Genomic DNA, 19,694 nt, shown 5'->3' with positions numbered 1-19,694 from the left:
GCTGACCTGTGATACTGTGCGGACCTCTGTCAAAACTCAGGGACTCTCCTTCTCTGGTCCCTGTCTCATTTGTTTTTCTCATTTCTTAGTTTTGTTATGTTAATTTTCAATGCTTTATATTAAATATTTTAGACCTACAAGTTACAGGGATGGTAAAATGAACTCCTGCCTACCCTTCACCTAAATTTAACAGCTTGACCATGTCTGTGCTATATAGATAGATAGATAGATAGATTTTGGCTGAATCATTTGAGAGTAAGTCAGAGACAGGATGCTTGTTTATCCATAAATACTTAGGCATGTGTCTTCTATGAATAAGGACACTCTCTTACATAACCACAGTCCAATGATCAAATTCAAGAAATTAACATGGATATGACATTATGAACTAACTTAGAGAATTTGTTTGAATTTCCCCATTTTTTCCTCTCCTGTCATTTTCTTGGTCCAGGATCCTATCCAGGACCACACTTGGCATTTAGTCGTCCTGGCTCCTTAGTCTCCTCCAATCTGTGACATTTCCCCAGTCTTTCCTTGCCTTTCATGACCTTGACATTTTGGAAGCTATCTCCGTTATTTTGTATACTATCCCTCGGTTTGAGTTTGCCTGTGGCTTCTCGTGATTGGCAGAAGCACAGCCGAGATGTGTGTCCTGCATCATGTCAGGGAGGGCTTTATTTTTGAGCCTTCAAGCAGTTTGGAACGGGGTGGACATTTGGGGGATATCAAGAGGTAATGACCAGAGGGCTGTTCTATGATCTCTTTATTTTCTATTCAAAACACTGACACAGGGCTTCCCTGGTGGCGCAGTGGTTGGGAGTCTGCCTGCCGATGCAGGGGACACGGGTTCGTGCCCCAGTCTGGGAAGATCCCACATGCCACAGAGCGGCTAGGCCCGTGAGCCATGGCCGCTGAGCCTGCGCGTCCGGAGCCTGTGCTCCGCAACGGGAGAGGACACAACAGTGAGAGACCCGCGTACCGCAAAAAAAAAAAAAAAAAAAAAAAAACACTGACACAGTCACAGTTGGCACTCAGCTGGACTGGTGATTCAAACAGTGGAAACACAGCCTCTGTCTGAGCCCCCAGACCTTCCACACCCGGCCCAGCCTGACCCTGCTCTAGCCTCAGGGCCTCATCCATTCTGACTGGTCAGTGCCCAGTTAAATTTTTTTTTCAGCCCCCCTGATTACACAGCCTTCAGATGGTACACAGCTTTCAAGTTCTGTGTCTTTGGAGGATCTTTGCTTGTGCATTTATTCCTTCATTGCGTGTCCAAGCAACCCTAACCCTGTCTCAGGAGTGGACACAGGCGGTTGCCCACAGGCAGGATCTGGATAAAGCAGGAGGTGCGCCAACGTTGGCACTTGAAGTGGCGCCGGGGCGGACTGTGCCATGTGGAGAGGGGACGGGCAGCTCCCGGCACCATTCGGGGGCAAAGACTTCTCACAAGAATCTCGCGAGCGTGACACGATCCATTCAGCACGGCGGAGCAAGATTTCTCTGAGCCTGGGGCACACGGATCATGGAGAATTTTTTGAGAACAATTAATGGTCAGAATTGAAAAAAATTTTCCTGACTGTTAGAGGACAGACTATTAAATGGATGGCAAACATTTGAGTCGGTTTTCAGGGGAATTTGAACAAGAGTTTCCTTAGAATCATGACCACAAACACTCTTAGGGGCTCAGCGTCCTACAAGGCCTGCTGGAATCAGACCCCTGGCTGTCCCTCCTTCTTCCCCTGTGCCACTTCCCCTCCATGGTTTAGGATGTCCGCTTCTCAGAACGATCATTTCAAGGGAACTCCCTGGCGGTCCAGTGGTTAGGACTCCTCGCTCTCATTGCCGAGGGCGCGGGTTCGATCCCTTCTCAGGGAACTAAGATCCCACAAGCCGCGCAGCGAGGCCAAAAAAAAAAAAAATCGTTTCAAGACTTTGGCACGTGCAGTTTCCTCTGACTGAAACACTCGCCCTGTGTCCCCCGCAACGTTCAACTACCTCTTGTCTTTCCTGCTCCAGCACAGATGTCCCTTCCTCCAGGAAATCTGGGACAACCCGCCAGGCTGGGTCAGGTACCCACCGTGGGCTCCCACAGACCCCTAGGCTTCCCTTTCCCAGCCCTGACCACTCTGACCCTTAATTCCTCCTTCATAAGCCTGACCAGTCTGGGCTGTCGCTATTTGGTGACATTTCACCTCCCCCCTGGACTTGGAGGATGGGATCCAGGATGCCTCAGTCACCACTCTGTGCCTGCACCACCCAGCCCAGAGTCGGCCCAGGCTGGCCTTTGCTGAGTGAAAGAACTCATTGTGACCTTGATTTTCTGTCTGTGTTTGGTCTCTGATAAGATAGTGGACTCAGCAATGCCCTTCGCCTCCTGGGCAGGTCACCCTTCCCCCACCTGCATCCCCCACTCCAGACCCTGGGAAGATTGATGCTAGGGGTCCAGTAGGCAGGCACCTTGCTTCCCCTTCTTCTTCCAGCTGGCAGGGGAGCAGGCAGTGGGTCAAGGAGTGAGGGGCAAGGTCACCCCAGCCTGGCTAAGCTGGCAGCCAGGTCTCCTGTGTTCTGCTCCTTTCCCACCTTTGTCCAGAAGTGCAAAGGCCAACTGTCCTCAGGAAGTTGCCAGGCTTCCTTATCTGGGATCTTAAAATCACATCCCGAATCCAACCATCTCTCCCTTCTCTGCTCCCACTCTGGTTCAACTTCCATCCCTTCCTGCCTGGGCTCTCGCAGCAGCCTCCTCCCTGGTCTCCCTGCTCCCATCCCGCCCCTACAGTCTGCTCCCCACATGAGGCCAGAAGGAGCCTGTGAACCCCTGAGTCAAACCAGGGCCCTCCTGGCTCAGAGCCCTCCTGGGGCTCCACCTCACTCCAGCTAACAGCCAGGTCCTCACATTGGGACCCGAGGTCCTGGTGAGCTGCCCTGTTTCCTCCCTGACCTCACCTCCTCCCACCCTCCCCCACCCCCAGGTCCACACCAGCCACACTGGCCTCCCTGCTGTGCCTCAGACACAGTGAACAGCATCCTGCCTCCTGGCCTTTGTATTTGCTGTTTCCTCTTCCTGGAATGCTCTTCCCCCAGATTCTGCACAGCCCCCTCTCTCCCTCCATCGGGTCTTTACACAACTGTTGTCTTCCCAGTGAGACTCCTTGACTAACCTAATTAAAATTGTAACCCGTGGTCTCCCTCCTGCCCTCTCCATCTCCATCACCTTCTCCACTGTCCCCCACCAATAGCATTTATCACCTTCTAACTTATGTAATTTTTCTTATTTATCTGGGTTCTTCTGTATTTTTTGAATCCTCCTGATAGAATGTGAGCTCCATGAGGGCAGGCTCACCTCATGCCTATTTTTGTTTGTTTGTTTGGTTGGTTGGTTTTTTTGACTAATGTATCCCCAGTGCCTAGAATAGCAAATAGTGGGCACACAACAAACTTTTGTTGAATGAATAAATCTCGGGTCCCTGGGACACTCAACAGTATGCAGCAGCCATCATAGTCACAAATACTGACATGGACACGTGGTCCTGCCTTGGGATAATGTTCCTTGTCCATCAAAGACACAAGTCCCCAACATAAAACACCGGGACAGACACACACAGACACAGTGTCCGGAAACCCAGGATAACAGCTGACACTCACTGAGAACTTATTGCACTCAGCCCTGTCTTCAGTGACTATACGTGTGAGCTCGTTTCATCCTCACAATAACCTCATCAGGAAAGTACTGTTTTTATTCCTATTTCACTATGAAGACACTGAGGGGCAGAGAAGTTAAATGACTTGGCCAGGGTCACACAGCTAGTAAGTGGCAGAGCCAGGATTTGAACACAGGTAGCCTGGCTGGAGAGTCTTCACAGACTTGCGGATACACAGAATCACACCAGACACCATTTGACAAAAAGGCCTCACATGAAAACCAACCTCCATTCAATGATTTATGGAATGTTTACCGAGCACCTACTACATGCCAAACTTTTTGTTGAGCACTGAGATTTGCAGTGAAAAAAACAGTCACGGTCCTGCCTGCCCGTGGTCCTTGTATTCTGGGGTGGGGGGACGTTGGGGGGCAAGGAGGGGAGGGCAGGGCCAGGACACAACTCTGGGAAGCACACTATTAAAGAAGATGAAAGCACAGTCTGAGAGCTGTGAGAACCAGGAAAGGGGCAAGGGTAGGTGCTCAGGGGACAAAGGATAAGGGAGCCTCATGAAGGAGGGTGGGTTCAGCAATGTCTTGCGTTTTTGAGAGCCCCCAGGACCCAGCACAGAACCTGGCACACAGCAGGTGGTTCACTATTTGCTGAATGAAGGCATGGCTGGAGGAGTCAAAGGCAAAACTCACAGATGTTTGATAGAAACCGTGAGAACTCAAGGCTGCATTTTATGATTAGGGCAGGCCGACTCCCCACTCCCCACTCCCCATGCCTGACAGGGAAGTTGAGAAAATAGAGTTAGAAAAGGTATTCTTGTGTAGAGAAGTATGCAAAGTTCAGAATGGGGTTCAGAAGCCAAAATGAGGGATACAGGTCTCTTGATCTAACTGTCTAAACTGGGAGCCAAAATTCCGGAAGAGGGTGGTGAGGAGATGCAACATCTTTGATAAGACTTCCTCCAACTTCTAGTCAATCAGAAGAGGAGAATCAACAAGTGGGACTGGGGACTTCCCTGGCGGTCCAGTGGTAAAGAATCCGCCTTCCAATGCAGGGGATGCGGGTTCGATCCCTGGTCAGGAAACTAAGATCCCACATGCCTCGGGGCAACTAAACTCGCGTGCCACAACTACTGAGCTCCAGCGCCTCAACTGGAGAGCCTGCTGGCCGCAAACTACAGAGCCCACGCAACCTGGAACCTCACCACAACTACGGAGAGAAAACTCAGATGCCACAACTAGCGCACAAAGATCCCACGTGCCGCAACTAAGACACTACGCAGCCATAAATAAATAATAAATCTTAAAAAAAAAAAAAAAGGAGAGACTGGATCAGCCTAATCAGGAAAGTAAGCCAGTCCATACCAACTGTCAGCCAGTTGGTAAAAAAGAACAGAGGGGTGGGCAGGGCCAGCATAATCAGGACGGCGGATCTGTCCAGGACACACCCCCTGTGCATGTCAGCCAATCATGAAAGGAGGACAAAGTGATGGTAGGGCTGGACGAGCAGCTGGCTGGTATGAATTCCTAGGCTATGTATTCCTTCTTGTCTTTCCAGCCAATCAGGAATGAGAGCGGAGGAACAGCGTTGCTTTTTTCTTTCAGTACTTTGAAAATGTCATTCTAATGTCTCCTGGTTTCAATTATTTCTGATTAGAAGATAATCCTTAGTTGATAACACTATACTGTATAACTGAAATTTGGTAAGAGGGTCAAATATAAATGTCCTCTCACACACACACAAAGGTAAATAAACATGTGAGGTGATGGATGGGGGAATCCTTTCACAATGCATATGTATATCAAATCGTCACGTTGTACACTTTAAATACCTTACACTTTTGTTTGTCAATTATACCTCAATAAAACCAGAAAAATAAAGAAGATTGTTTTAGGGGGTTTTTTTGTTCCCTTGAAGTTCAGGGTGTCTTTTCTCTGTGGCTGCTGTGATGGTTAGTTAATTTTATGTATCAACTTGGCTAGGCTATGGTGCCCAGTTGTTTGATGTTACTGTGACAGTAGTTCATATCTGTGGTTAACATTTGCAATCAGTTGACGTTAAGTAAAACAGATTACCATTCATAATGTGGGTGGGGCTCTTCCAATCTGTTAAAGCCTTAAGAGGGACAACTGAGGTTTCCTGGAATTCTGCCTCAAGACTGTAACACAGAAGTCCTGCCTGAGTTTCCACGCTGCTGGCCTGCCCTATGCATTTCGGAGTAAAGATGACAACGTCAACTCTTATTTGAATTTCCAGGCTGCCAGTATACTCTAAAATTTCAGATTTGCCAGCCCGCACAATCACATAAGCCAATTTCTTAAAATAAATCTCATTCTCGCCCTCACCCTCCCTCTCTCTCTCTATCTCTCTATCTTTCTATCTCATCTCTATTCTGTTCTCTGGAGAATCCTGATGGATACAGCTGCTTTAACGATTTTCTCTCTGGATCTTTCTGAGCTTCTGGAATCTCTGGATTAACATTTTTCCATGATTTAGAGAAAATGTTCAGCCGTTATCTTTTCACATATTGAATCTGTTCTGTACCAGAGCTCCGCTACATATAGGACTCCAACTACAACTATGTTAAGACAACTAGATCGTGTCTGATAGCACTCAGACAGTGTGATCCTTTTGCTTCCTTTTCCTCTCTGTGCTGCAGTTTGGATAATTTCTATTAAATTGGTTTGAATATATTGATCTTTTCTACTGCATCCAGGATGTTGTTAAGCCCAGCAAAATAATACTTAATTTCCGATCCTGTATTTTTCAGCTGTGCATTTGGCTGTGCACTCCAGCCTTCAACCTGCCACACCAGCCCGTTTGACTTTAAAAAGCTTTTCTCATTTCTCTTTCCCCAGAACAGTCCCTCTGTCACAGGCCCAACCCTTTACCCACCTATGCCAACATTTGGCAAAAATCCCCAGAAAGGAGAAAAACTGTCTGATTTCTGTTTACTTAAGATGGATCCTTCATTCACTGGAATTCAGCTTCTTGAGATTTTACCCTTTACGTTCCATAGTTCTTCGATGACTTTAAAATATGAATTTTTAGTTATTCTTTTATTCATAATCGTTAGGGAGGAAAACGTTCTGCCGTGACCTTCTACATCCTCCAGGCATGGAATCTGGACCTTTTAAGAGAGGAGTCAGATCTTGTGCTTTCCTGGTTAATATCTCCAATGGCTTCCCTTCACACTTCAGATCCAAACTCCACACCATGAACATGGCTACCATGACCTCATGGCTCTGGGTGATATGTTCCCTGCTCACCATTCCACACTGACTTCTTAACATATTTCCGTGGCTATCCTCCAGGCTTGCTGGCTTTTCCCCTTTTCCTACTCTTTCTTACCTCGGGAAGATTACACTTGGTGTTCTGTCTGCTTGATTCTCTCTTCTCCTGGTAATTCTATAGCCCTCTCCTTCTCATGCTTCAGGCAGGCCGCAGCTCAACTGTCACCTCTTAAGAGAGGCTTTTCCTAGATACATGCACCCCTGTGTTCACAGCAGCACTATTTACAATAGCCAAGACATGAAAACAACCTAAATATCCATCGACAGATGAATGGATAAAAAAGATGTGGGATATATATATATATATATATATATACACAATGGAATACTATTCAGCCATAAAAAATAATGAAATAATGCCATTGCAGCTACATGGATGGACCTAGAGATTATCATACTAAGTGAAGTAAATCAGAAAGAGAAAGACAAATACCATATGCTATCACTTATATGTGGAATCGAAAATATGGCACAAATGAACTTATCTATGAAACAGAAACAGACTCACAGACACAGAGAACAGACTTGTGATTGGCAAGGGGTTGGGGAGTTACGGAGTGGGAGTTTAGGAATAGCAGATGTGAACTATTATATGGATAAACGACAAGGTCCTATTGTACAGCACAGGGAAATATATTCAATATCCTGTGATAAACCATAATGGAAAAGAATATGAAAAAGTATATATAGTTATACATATATATACGTATATATCTGTATAACTGAATCACTTTGCTGAACACCAGAAACTAACACAACATTGTGAATCAACTACACTTCAATAAATTTTCACACACCGCCAAAAGAGGTTTTCCTGAACACGTTATCATATGTGTCTCCCTTCCATCCTCCAGCCACCTTTATATTATTTATGATGGTCCAAAGTAACCTTGTTAAGTTGCGTTTCCTTATTTATGTTCTAACTTCCCTCAAGATAACATATATTTTCTGAAGCCATGGCCTAATCTGTCCTGTTCAGCACTGACTCCTGTGGCCCTAGCCCAATGCCTAGCACACAGGAAGTGTGCAATAACCTGTTGAATGAATGAAGGATGAAGCCTCCAGGATACTAATAGGAGTTGTTAGTACATGGGGTCGTGTAAAGGCATATACCAATCACACAAATACACATACACAATCACGCAGAAGGCATCACGTGGACTGCTCCCAGAAGAGGTGGCAGAGGGAAGACTTCCTCCATGGGGCAGGGACAGGGTACTACTGTCCAAATCCAAGTCCAGAAGTTCCCAGGGGAGGAAGAAGGCCTGGTACTATGAGGGGCACGGGGCATATGCCAAAAAGGTCTCCCGGCTCATGGTTCTGCTAGGTGTTCTGAGTTGTCTTGTGGCATAAAGATGAACAGGAGCACTAACTGGCCTAGAATCACGGCCACGTTGCTGAAGCCCAAGGCCAACTTCGAATTTTTCTTTGCTCTGACTTTGTTTTCCAACTGTTTGCTTTCCATGTCTGTGGAGGTGAAGACAGCCTGATGTTTTTCTAAAAAGGGGCAAAATAAAGGAAGGGTCCCCTGGAGAGAACCTGGAGCCCATGATCAGGATCAGGGGAGGAAGGATGAGGCGGAGGAGAGGAGGAAGCAATGGAGTGAGACGGTGCAGGGGGCCTGGGCAGGACCAGGCAGGAAGGGGCACACGGGGATCTGAGGGAAGAAGCAGGGTCAGCAGGATGGTGAACAGGGTCGGGACAAATCCCAGGGTAGCAGGGAGGGTGGAATGGAGAAGGGGCTGGGGCTAGTACTAGAGAGGAGGGGGAGCTGGGCAGGGGCCAGCTCCTGTGGCACCCGTGGAAGGGGAAAGGGGGCAGGCTTAGGGGTGTTCTGCAGAGGCAGAACTATGGCTCATCCCCACCCATCAAGCAGGAGAACCCTGGCAGGTATCCCTAGTGGGAAGAAGTAGAAAACTGAAAAAATGGACAGCAGCGTGTAGTCCTTCACAGGAATGTTGAAGGCTGTCTTGTAGATCGGCTGCATCACAGTGACCTTGAACTCTGTGGCCCGGACATCAGCCACAGCAGCCATGGACTCCAGCAGAGGGGGTGGGGTGTACAGAGGGACCAAGAAAGGTCAGCAGATGCTGAGTAACGGGGACTCGCAGGATCAATCCCACCAACAGGAGGGTGCTGGAAATACTTGCCCCACAATGACCCTGGCCACCACTATGGGAAAACGGACCCTGTGGCACCACAATGGCTCCATGTAATACTCCCACTGGCCCTATAACACCCACCAAGTAACTTAGAAACGCTGAATGTTTCTTCTGTCTCCCTAAACCCATTCCTGCTCTCCAATAACGTGCTCCATCCTGGTTTGCGGGTGCTATCCAGTTAGTTAAGCCTGGTCCTACCAAATTATTGGGCGCTCCCCTTTTAGTCTAAAAAGTGCTCAGTTTGGAGGTTAAATTAAATGGTCACTTTAGCCCAGGGATGCTAAAACTTGAGCATACAACTGAGTCACCTGGAGGACTTATTGAAACGGAAAGCTGAGCCCCATCCCCAGAGTTTCTGATTCCTTAGCTCTGGGGCAGGGTTCAAGAGTGTACATTTCTAACAAGTTCCCAGGTGAGGCTGCTACTGCAGGCTAGGGACCAGGCTTTGAGAACCACTGCTTTAGATGATTACTTACTCTCTGCACCCCTCTAACCCTCTCGTCACTTCTGTAATCCTTTGTCTGTACCTGTTGCAGCAAAAATAGAAATGAGACTTTTCTGATAAACAAGGAAAATAAGCAACAATGAACAGGCTGGGGAAACAGCATAAACAGGCCTGAAAGAGTTAAGTAATCTTGGTTATTCTTTAGCTGTTACTACTAACACACACTTGTAGCTAGACTTGTCCTTCACAACGCTAAACAAAGCTAATTACTCTCTGATTCCATAAGAATTGTACCCTGCACCCAGAATTTACTCTCGCTGCATTCTCTTGTAGCTAATCACCCCTTGTACCTGTTTACATTTCAGAAAGGAGGTCACAGGCCAGTAACCCAGGGATGAACGGACCCAATTACCAGGCTGCCTGATGCCAGCAGTGACTGTTTTAAAATATTTCAAGAAGAAGAAGAATGCAAGACCTTCACCACTTTGATCCTTATCGCTTACCCTGGACTGCGAGTTCCACCTATAAGACCCTCTGTAATTCCCCAGGATAGGGTGGGACAGTTCTTGAGGTGCTAGTCTACTGTGTCTTCCCTTTGCCTGACAAAGAAAATAAAAAGCCTCTCTACTTCTTATCTTCCAAATCTCTATCTCCGTATTTTTATTCGGCATCAATGCATAGGGGGCCAAGATTTGGCAACATAGCTCATATTCCCCATCCTGTAACTCTGCCCTAGTCCTGCTTCACTCCTCTCCCTGATCCTATAACTCTCTTCCTGTTCGTCATAACACCTCCCATAACCCATGCATCCTCCCATAACCTCCCTGTCCCCCATAATTCCCTGTTCCCCATAACCCCCTCCTATGACTTGTCTGTCCTACACTCCCCTGCCTCTATACACCCTTCCATTTTTTCATATAAATCCCTTCCTGTCTCCCCCAGAACCCCTTCTTGAGACTCCATAACCTCCCCTTGGTCCTTTCCTAACCCTCTCCCTGTCCCACAAGAACCTCCTTATCCCATGTAACCCTCTCCTGGACCCCATAATCTTCTCTTTGTCTCCCATAACCTTTTCCCATTCTTTTCTAACCTCCAGCCTCCTTCCCACACAAATCCCTTCCTTTTCCCAAAAAACATTCCTGCGACCCTACAGTTCCCTCCTGGACACTCAGACACCCATCATCCCCCTGTCTATCCCATATTAGCTCTGGCTGTCCTCTCCTGACTCCCTCCCTGTTCCCTTAAACTCCCCACTCTTTCCCGATCAGCATCCACAGTTAATGCCACAGCTGTCCGCTCACTCATCCTCGTCCTGGGGCTGCCCTGGCTAGTTGAGTCACAGCGGCGCGGCCTCTTTTGGTTACCACTTTATTGTGATTGGCTGCCCTGATACGGAGGATGCTGGGAGGGCGGTGCCTCAAGCATTTAGATCCAGATTCTGCTTGGTTCAATGTACTAAGGAAGCATTACTTAGGCACGCCTCCCCACCCCTGTTCTCTGCCTGTCCTCTTGACTGATTCAATGAACAAAGGTGTGGGGTTTCAACTATTTGCCTTTTTAAAAAAATTAATTTAGTTACTTAGTTTTAGCTGTGTTGGGTCTTTGTTGCTGCGCGCGGGCTTTCTCTAGTTGCAGAGAGCGGGGGGCTACTCTTCGTTGCAGTGGCGGACTTATCGCGGTGGCTTCTCTTATTGCGGAGCACGGGCTCTAGGCGCGCGGGCTTCAGTAGTTGCGGCTCGCGGGCTCTAGAGCGCAGGCTCAGTAGTTGAAGCGCATGGGTTTAGTTACTGCGTGGCATGTGGGGTCTTCCCGGACCAGGGCTCGAATCCATGTGCCCTGCATTGGCAGATAGATTCTTAACCACTGCGCCACCAGGTAAGTCTCAACTATTTGCTTTTGTTGTTGTTCCCAATTTGAACTCCTGATTGACTCAGTGAATGAAGTGGGTGGGCCTCAAGTACTGGCTAGTACATTCTGGGTTGATTCTTTAATAGGCAAAGGGCAGTATGTAATTTTTTTTTAACATGTAAATATTGGAAGCCTACAGTGCACCAGGCAGTGCTCTGCTCTTGAAGGCCAAGCGGCAACCAAGAGAGACAAAGCCACAGCCCTCCCGGAGTTCGCAGTCCATGGGGTAGATGGGGAGATGTACAGGGAAAACCTGAATAAATAAACTAAATGATTTCAGAGAGGACCAAGGGCTATGGGGAATAACTAGGACATAAGGGATAGGGACCCAGGAGGGTGACACGAGGTGAAATGGGGAGTGAGGAGGTCAAGCAAGACCTGTCTGGGGAGAGGACATCCAAGCCTGGATGAGGGGCTAGCCATGAGACGATCAGGGTGAAAGAGTTCCAGGCAGGGGGAATGGCAAGTGCAAAGGTCCTGAGGTGGGAAAGAGAGTTGTGTGATCCAGAAACAGAAACAAAGGCAGTGTGGTTAGAGTGTGGAGGCAAGAGGAGAGGAACAGACCAAGGCAGAGCCTGAACACCTGGGTGAGGGATTTGGGGTTGATCCCAAGAGCCATGGGAACATGGAGGGTTTAAGCCAAGGAGGGGGAGAATCTGATTTAGATTGTGGGGTTGCTCCGGCTGCCCTGAGCAGACTGGAGAGTGGAAGGCAGAAGGTTTCTGTTTTGCCTGAGGACAGAGCCTGGCAGTTTCATTCTTACAGAGAATGAGGCAGTGCCCTGACCCCTGGGTCCCTTGGACACGGTGGGATTTGGATATGGAAAGGGAGAGCATTCGGCAGAGAGAAGGAGCCAGGAAGCCTCAGCCAGGAACAAGCCACGTGGGACCTGAGTGTGTCTGTATCTGTCTGTGCATGTGTGTGTTGATCTCCTAAGACGATGGACTCAGCGATGCCCTTCACATCTTAGGCAGTCACCCTCCTCAGTCTCTGCAAGCATGGAAGCTGGAAGGTGTAGGGGTCGTGTAGGCAGAAATCATACTGCCCTACGGTGCTCCTTATCTCATACCAGAGAAATCACCAACACAGGCCAATAAGAATGAGAACCCCCTTCCATGGCTGAGAGTTCCTTGGCTGGTGTATTTCTTGCCTGGTGGATCCCATGGCTGGTGGTCATGTGTCTCTTGGCCAGTGGGCTACGTCCCAGGGAGACCATCGCTCCCTCTAACCACTAAGGGTTTACTGTGCAACACTACCCAGAGCCATTGCTTGGTGGCATGTCAGCAAGCAAAAGTGAACTTCAAGGGCTGTGCCGCCTCATGCTCCCCCCAGGGGCTCACCCAACTTCTGAAGTTCCCTTAGATTACACAATCTAGAGTCTTCTTTGACCACAAAACCAGGTATAAGGGCAGGACTAGGAGAAAAGCTGAAAACAGAGCTAGGTGCTTGTGCCTGGAGCCTGCCTGCCTACTGTAAAAATTAGTAAAAATAAATCTTAATCGAGTAGAGCTAGAAGACCAGAAGGGGGCACTCCTGTGCCCTGAATCAATAGCAGAGCCCAACAGGAAGAAGAAAGATGCCTCTTCTTTCCTGACAAGGATTCAGTCAATGAAAAGCCCTCAGCTCTTTGTTTACTATAGCCTTCCCAACTTCCTTTTCCCCACTTAAAAGTGTCCCCCTTCCCTTGCATTTCGGGGACTTGCACATGGCTCACCATGGTCGCAGACCCCAACTGCAATTCTCTGCTGATCCCAAATAAACCTATCTTTGCCGGAGAAATATCCGGCAGTCTATTTGTTTCAGCTCAGTGCTACTCTGTGCTTCTTGTTCTGTAAAAGAATTGGTTTTCTTCTTGCAACCAATGAATACAGATGGATTCCTACATTCTTGCTAAAATGTGTTGACAACAGTCTTTTTAATTTCGGTTTGAATTTCCCTAACGACGAAGGATGTTAATCACCCTGCACGTGCTATGGCCATGTAGAAATTATATTTTGTGAAATGCATGTTCATGTTTTTGTTCATTAAAAATGTTGAACTGCTCGCTTTTCTCTTTTTGCAAATATTTTCTTTCAATTTGTGACAACTTTTCACATTCTTAGTGGTGTCTTCACAAGAAGAAGTGTTAAATTTTAATAAAGTCCAATTATTTTAAATATTATGCTTAGGCTTTTTTGAGTCTTCTTTAGTAAATCTTTGTCTACCTATCCAAAGGTTATAAAAAATACTCTCTTGTGTTTTCTCATAGAAGTTTTATAGTTTTAGCTTTCATATCTAGGTCTGTGATCCATCCTGAATTAATTTCATAGCTAGCACCCTGGACAGCACAGTTGTAGGTTGACATTATGCAAAAAGTGATGTGGTATGAAGTAAGGAAGGATTCAAGATTCATTTTCTCACTATATTGATACACAGTTTCATTAGCATTAATTGACAAGACTTTCCTGACCCCATTGTATTAAACTGGCACCTTTGTCTTAAACCAAGTGACTGTGTACATGTTAGTCTATGTCTGCACTCGTTGTTTTGCTTCACTGGTCTCTTTGTCTATATTTATACCAATATCACACCGTCATACTGTAGGTCTTACAGTAAGCATTGAAAGTTATATAGTGTAAACCCCCAACCATGTTCTTCTTCAAGATTGTTGTAGCTCTTCTAGAGGCTTTGATTTTCCCCATACGTTTTATTTTATTTTATTGGAGTATAGTTGATTTACAATGTTGTGTTAGTTTCAGGTGTACAGTAAAGTGGGTTAGTTATACATATACATATATCTACTCTTTTTTAGACTCTTTTCCCATATAAGCCATTACAGAATATTGAGTAGAGTTCCCTGTGCTATACAGTAGGTCCTTATTAGTTATCTGTTTTATATAAAGTAGTGTGTATATGTCAATCCCAATCTTCTGACTTATCCCTACCCCTGCCACACGCTTTAGAATCAAATTGTCATGTTCTATAAACATGCTTATCATGTTTATTGCTTCTCCTTCCAGTGAGGCAAACTTTCTAATCCAACCCCAGCTACTCATTTTGGCAAGAATTCAGAAAAATCTTATGGGGAAAACTGGCAGGCAGGAAAACCCAATTGCACACATTCAGCTCCTTTAGTTTCTAATCTCTCACGTCTCCCTAAATAGCCATTAAAGCTCCACTGGTGAGCTTCCCTGGTGGCGCAGTGGTTGAGAGTCCGCCTGCTGATGCAGGGGACGTGGGTTCGTGCCCTGGTCCAGGAGGATCCCGCATGCTGCGGAGGGGCTGGGCCCGTGAGCCATGGCTGCTGGGCCTGTGCGTCCGGAGCCTGTGCTCCGCAACGGGAGAGGCCACAACAGTGAGAGGCCTGCGTACCGCAAAAAAACAACAACAACAACAAAAAACAGTATGGTGCTGGTAGAAAAACAGACACATATCAATGGAACAAAACAGAGAGCACAGAAATAAATCCACCCTCATATGGTCAATTAATCTACAACAAAGGAGGCAAGAAAATACAATGGGGAAAACACAGTCTCTTCGATAAATGATGGAAAAATTGTACAGCTACATGCAAAGGAATGAAAATGACCACTTTCTTATACCATATATAAAAATAAACTCAAAATGGATTAAAGACTTAAATGTAAGACCTGAAATCATAAAACACCTAGAAGAAAACATAGACAGTACACTCTTGACATCAGTCAGCAATATTATTTTTGATGTCTCCTGAGGCAAGGGAAACAAAAGCAAAAATAAACAAATGGGACTACATCAAACTAAAAAGCTTTGCACAACAAAGGAATCCACCATAAAAACAAAAAGGCAAACTACTGAATGAAAGAAGATATTTGCAAAACAATATAACCAACATGGGGTTGATATCCAAAATATACAAAGAACTCATACAATTCAATATCAAAAAAGCAAACAACCCAATTTTAAAAGTGGGTCAGGGACTCCCCTGGTGGCACAGTGGTTAAGAATCCGCCTGTCAATGCAGGGGACATGGGTTCAAGCCTTGCTCTGGGAAGATGCCACATGCCACAAGGCAACGAAGCCCACGTGCCACAACTACTGAGCCTCTGCTCTACAGCCCGCGAGCCACAACTACTGAGCCCGCGGGCCACAACTATTGAAGCCCGTGCACCTACAGCCCGTGCTCCGCAACAAGAGAAGCCACCACAATGAGAAGCACGCGTACTGCAACAAAGAGTAGCCTCTGCTCACCGCAACTAGAGATAGCCCATGCGCAGCAACGAAGACCCAACACAGCCAAAAATAAATTATTAAAAAAAATGAATTCCTACCATTTGCAGCAACATGCATTAACCTGCAGGGTATTATGCTAAGTGAAATAAATCAGAGAAAAACAAACACTATGATTTCACTTTTATGTGGAATTTTTACAAACAAAACACATGAACAAACAAAACAAAACAAAAACAGATTCTTAGATACAGAGAACAAAATGGTGGTCCCCAGTGGGACCTGGTGGGGGAACAGATGAAATAAGTGAAAGGGATTAAGAGATACAAACTTCCTGCTATAAAATAAATAAGTCATGGGGGTGTAATGTACAACATATGGAATCTAGCCAATAATACCGTAACAACTTTGTATGGTGAAAGATAGTAACTGGACTTATTGTAATGATCATTTCATAATGTATAATAATATCAAATCATTATACCTGAAACTAACATAATAGTGCATGTTAATTATAATTCAATTTGTTTTTTTCTTGCCGTGCTGTGCAGTTTGTGGGATTTCAGTTCCCCAACCAGGGACTGAACCCAGGCCCTTGGCAGTGAGAGCATGGAGTCCTAACCACGGGACAGCCAGGGAATTCCCTACAATTCAAATTTTAAATAAATAAAGGGGGGAAGATCTAAAGGATGAGGAGGAGGTAGCCTTTGAAGATAAGAAAGAAGGGTAATTGAGTTGGGGGGGCACAACAGGAACAAAAGCTCAGATGTGAGAGGGAGGGAGTCTTGACAGGTAATGTCCCAATGAGAACATTGCTTTCCTCTCTGGAAAGGTCTTAACCTAAGGATAAGTTCCCTGATAAGTTCAGCCTGATCACTACTTCCACCAGCCCCCTGCAGTGCTTCAGTCCTATCATCCCCTGCCCTGGTTCCATGCCCTGGCCTCGGTATCCTCCTTGTATCAGGGTTCAATCAGAGAGGCTGAACCACTAGGGGAGATATATCAGATAGATAGATCAATCGATAGATAAACAGGGATTTGATTTTATACAATTGGTGGAGTCATTAAGCAATCCTTAATATTGTTGTCTTAGTGTCAGATGCTGGCACTCGAAGTGCACAGGGCAGGCTGTTGTTAGGAAGGGAAGACAGATGTAAAATGGGGGGAAGCTAGGACAAGCTGGAACAAGCTTGCCTCTGACCTTGTTGGTATGAGCAGCCACAGAAGAAGCTGGAGCTCAACACACATATGGCCCAGGAGTTGGAGAAGTTGAAGGAAGAGCCAGGAGAAGGTGAAACAATTGCTGGCCTGGCTGCTGCCCTATGCAAACATGATGAGCCAGCAGCCAGCCAGTGACAACCTGTGTGATCTACAAAAGGGCAGCTGCTTCACTTCTCCCCTCCAAATCTTGCCCAAGAATCTCTTCCATCCCATCATAACTGGACACAGAAGGTGATTCTAGGAAATAGCTCATTCAACCTAGTCAAGTGGACACATTACAAAGCCACCACACAGAGACTGGAGGAGAGTGGGGAGAAGATGGTTAGTGGTTGCTGGGGAGATGGTCACATGACCAGCTCTGCTCTCTCTTCGGTGTCTTGAGAGGATGTGCCTAATAATCCCTATTGGCTTTTTTTAGAGCTGGAGGGGAAACTGCTGGCAATTATTCCTTATTTGCCTTTAATTTTTTATCCAAAACAGATAAAGAATCCTTTTATAATTATATAGCTTGAGTCAAGGTGCATCTGATTAACTGCCATTAGTTTATGGTTATAGATATTCATTAAACAATATTCCAGCTTTCGGCCAATTCTTTTGTTTAATAGACTTTTTTTTTGTGAGAAGTCTTATGCTTAGAGAAAAACCACACAAAAAATAAAGTTCCCATCTACGTCTCCTCCCTCCACACACATTTTCCCCTATTATTACCATCTTGCAGGAGGATGGTACCTTTGTTACTATTGATGATCAAGAGTGAAACATTATTCCTAACCAGAATCCATACCTTACGTTAGGGCTCACTCTGTGTTGTACAGTTCTATGGCTTTTTACAAATGCATAATATGACATATCCATCATTACAGTATCATACAAAATAGTTTCCCCCTCCTAAAAAAATCACCCTTTGTGTTCCACCTTTTCCTCCTTACCCCCCACCCACTGGCCACTACCATCTTTTTACTGATCTCTATAGTTTTGCCTTTTCCACAATGCCACACAGTTGCAATCATACAGCATATGGCCTTTTCAGATTGTCTTCCAAAGCGGCTTTATCATTTTGCATTCCCACCAGCCATGAATGAGAGCTCCTATTGCTCCACATCCTCAGCAGCATTTGGTGTTGTCATTGTCTTGGATTTTAGACATTCTAATAGGTATGTAGAGGTAACCCATTATTGTTTTAATGTGCAGCTCGCTGAGGACCTATAATGTTGAACAACTTTTCGTATGCTTATTTGCATTTATCTGTATATCATCTTTGGTGAGACACCAGTTCATAACTTTCGTCCATTTTTAAATTGGATTATTTATTTTCTTATGGTTGAGTTTTAAGAGTTCTTTGCATATTTTGGATACTCATCAATAATCAGATATGTGTTTTGCAAATACTTTCTCCCAGTCTGTGACTTGTCTTTTCATTCCTTTAACAGCCAGTACTTTCTAAAGTCCCTTGAAAAGCTCAGAGGCCCTTGGCAAACATGCTGTCTAATTGATTTTCTTTTTTTTTTAACAGCAAAACAACCCACAAAGGTTGGAAGGGTGGAGATGCTTGAAAGAAATGGAAAGTTGAGAAATCAGGATGGTGGAGTAGCAGCTGCTAGTCTTTCTTCCAGGAAGCCCATCTGGATTACATCAGCCCCTGGCACCCTCTTCTGCATCTCAGCCCTTATGAAGAATTTGAAGCTGAACTCAGCTTCTCCCCGAAATCTGCTATTTAGTGGTGACATCATGGTCCCCCTTTCCCTGGACTAGAGGCTCGGCTGACCCTTGGATGTCCCCTCTGTGGGTGTCCTCACACCCACAGAGTCTCACATTGTTATCAGCATCTCCCCCAAAGCTGCCCCTTCTCTCACCTCCCCATTTCAAGGTCTGTTCCACCTAATCCCCAGCCTAGAGCCCTGGATCTCAACCCTCAACAGCCAGTCAACCTCACATGACCCATCCACTCAGTCTCCTCTCTTCTCCACAGCCCTACAGTGGTCCAGCACTGTCCTCAACCCCTTCCTCCCTTCATCCTGCTCCATCCTCCTCCCAGCGTTCCCAGCTTTAGTCTCACCCCCACCACCTTTCCTGCCATTTGTTTCTTCAACAACTATTTAGAGCGTCAGGCTCTGTACTGGACAGTGATGAATCACATTGAATGAAAAGTCCCTGAATGTTGCCATTTCTCAGGGCCATGTCTGAGATTGAGTGGGCTCTCCAGAACTCCAGCCCTAGTATCCAGTGCTTTCTGGGGCACTCCATAGACCTCTCACATTCCTTGTGTCCCAAATTGACCCACCCCTGCTGCTTATGTTCTACCATCCCTACCTGGTGATGCGTCTGTGTCCCTCACTGAACTGGTAGCTCCAGTAGCTGGGGCTCGAGTAGCTGAGACTGGGGCTCGAGTAGCTGAGACTGGGGCTGTCTCAGCCACCGGGGTGTCCCCAGCACAGGGTCAGCTCACGAATGTTACAGAATGGTAAGGACGAACGAATACCTAGAAGAAAGCATGCCAGAGAGATATTAGGGTCATGCCGTCTGCCCTCTATCCCTCACTCAGACCTGACACCCTGTTTCTGAAACCAAAAAGCAGTAAATTTGGCATCTCCTCGCTTGATTCTCATCCTTCTGGGATGAAAGTCCCATTTTGTCAAGAAAATGAAGGGAGGCATTGGGGACCTTTTGTCTCTTAGGGAACAGATGGTAGTAGGAAGGAGGACGCAGAAGGCTAGCGGGCCCCACCGTTTCTCCACGCCCCTTTCATCTCCACTCAAAGGGACCGGACCCTCAAGCATGAGAAACGTAGATCGTCTCTGACATCTTGCAGAGCCGGAAAGCCCCTGCC

At 46.3% G+C, this 19,694-nt stretch overlaps 1 protein-coding gene across 1 annotated transcript in view; it reads right to left on the bottom strand.

Annotated features, from left to right (window-relative positions):
- The window catches only part of ATP4A (ATPase H+/K+ transporting subunit alpha), a 35,658-nt gene extending 16,006 nt beyond the window's left edge, over positions 1-19,652 (bottom strand). The window contains exons 1-2 of the mRNA XM_060288722.1: positions 19,592-19,652; positions 19,178-19,346 (exon numbers count right to left, since the gene is read on the bottom strand). The gene's annotated coding sequence lies outside the window, so the exon portion shown is untranslated. The remainder of the gene's footprint in view (positions 1-19,177; positions 19,347-19,591) is intronic.
- Between the last annotated feature and the right edge of the window lie 42 nt (positions 19,653-19,694).

This window comes from Globicephala melas, chromosome 19 (genome assembly GCF_963455315.2).
Source record: "Globicephala melas chromosome 19, mGloMel1.2, whole genome shotgun sequence".
Lineage (NCBI taxonomy): Eukaryota > Metazoa > Chordata > Mammalia > Artiodactyla > Delphinidae > Globicephala > Globicephala melas.
Note: the sequence above shows the minus strand (reverse complement) of the source record. Positions and strands in the feature narration are given on the sequence as shown.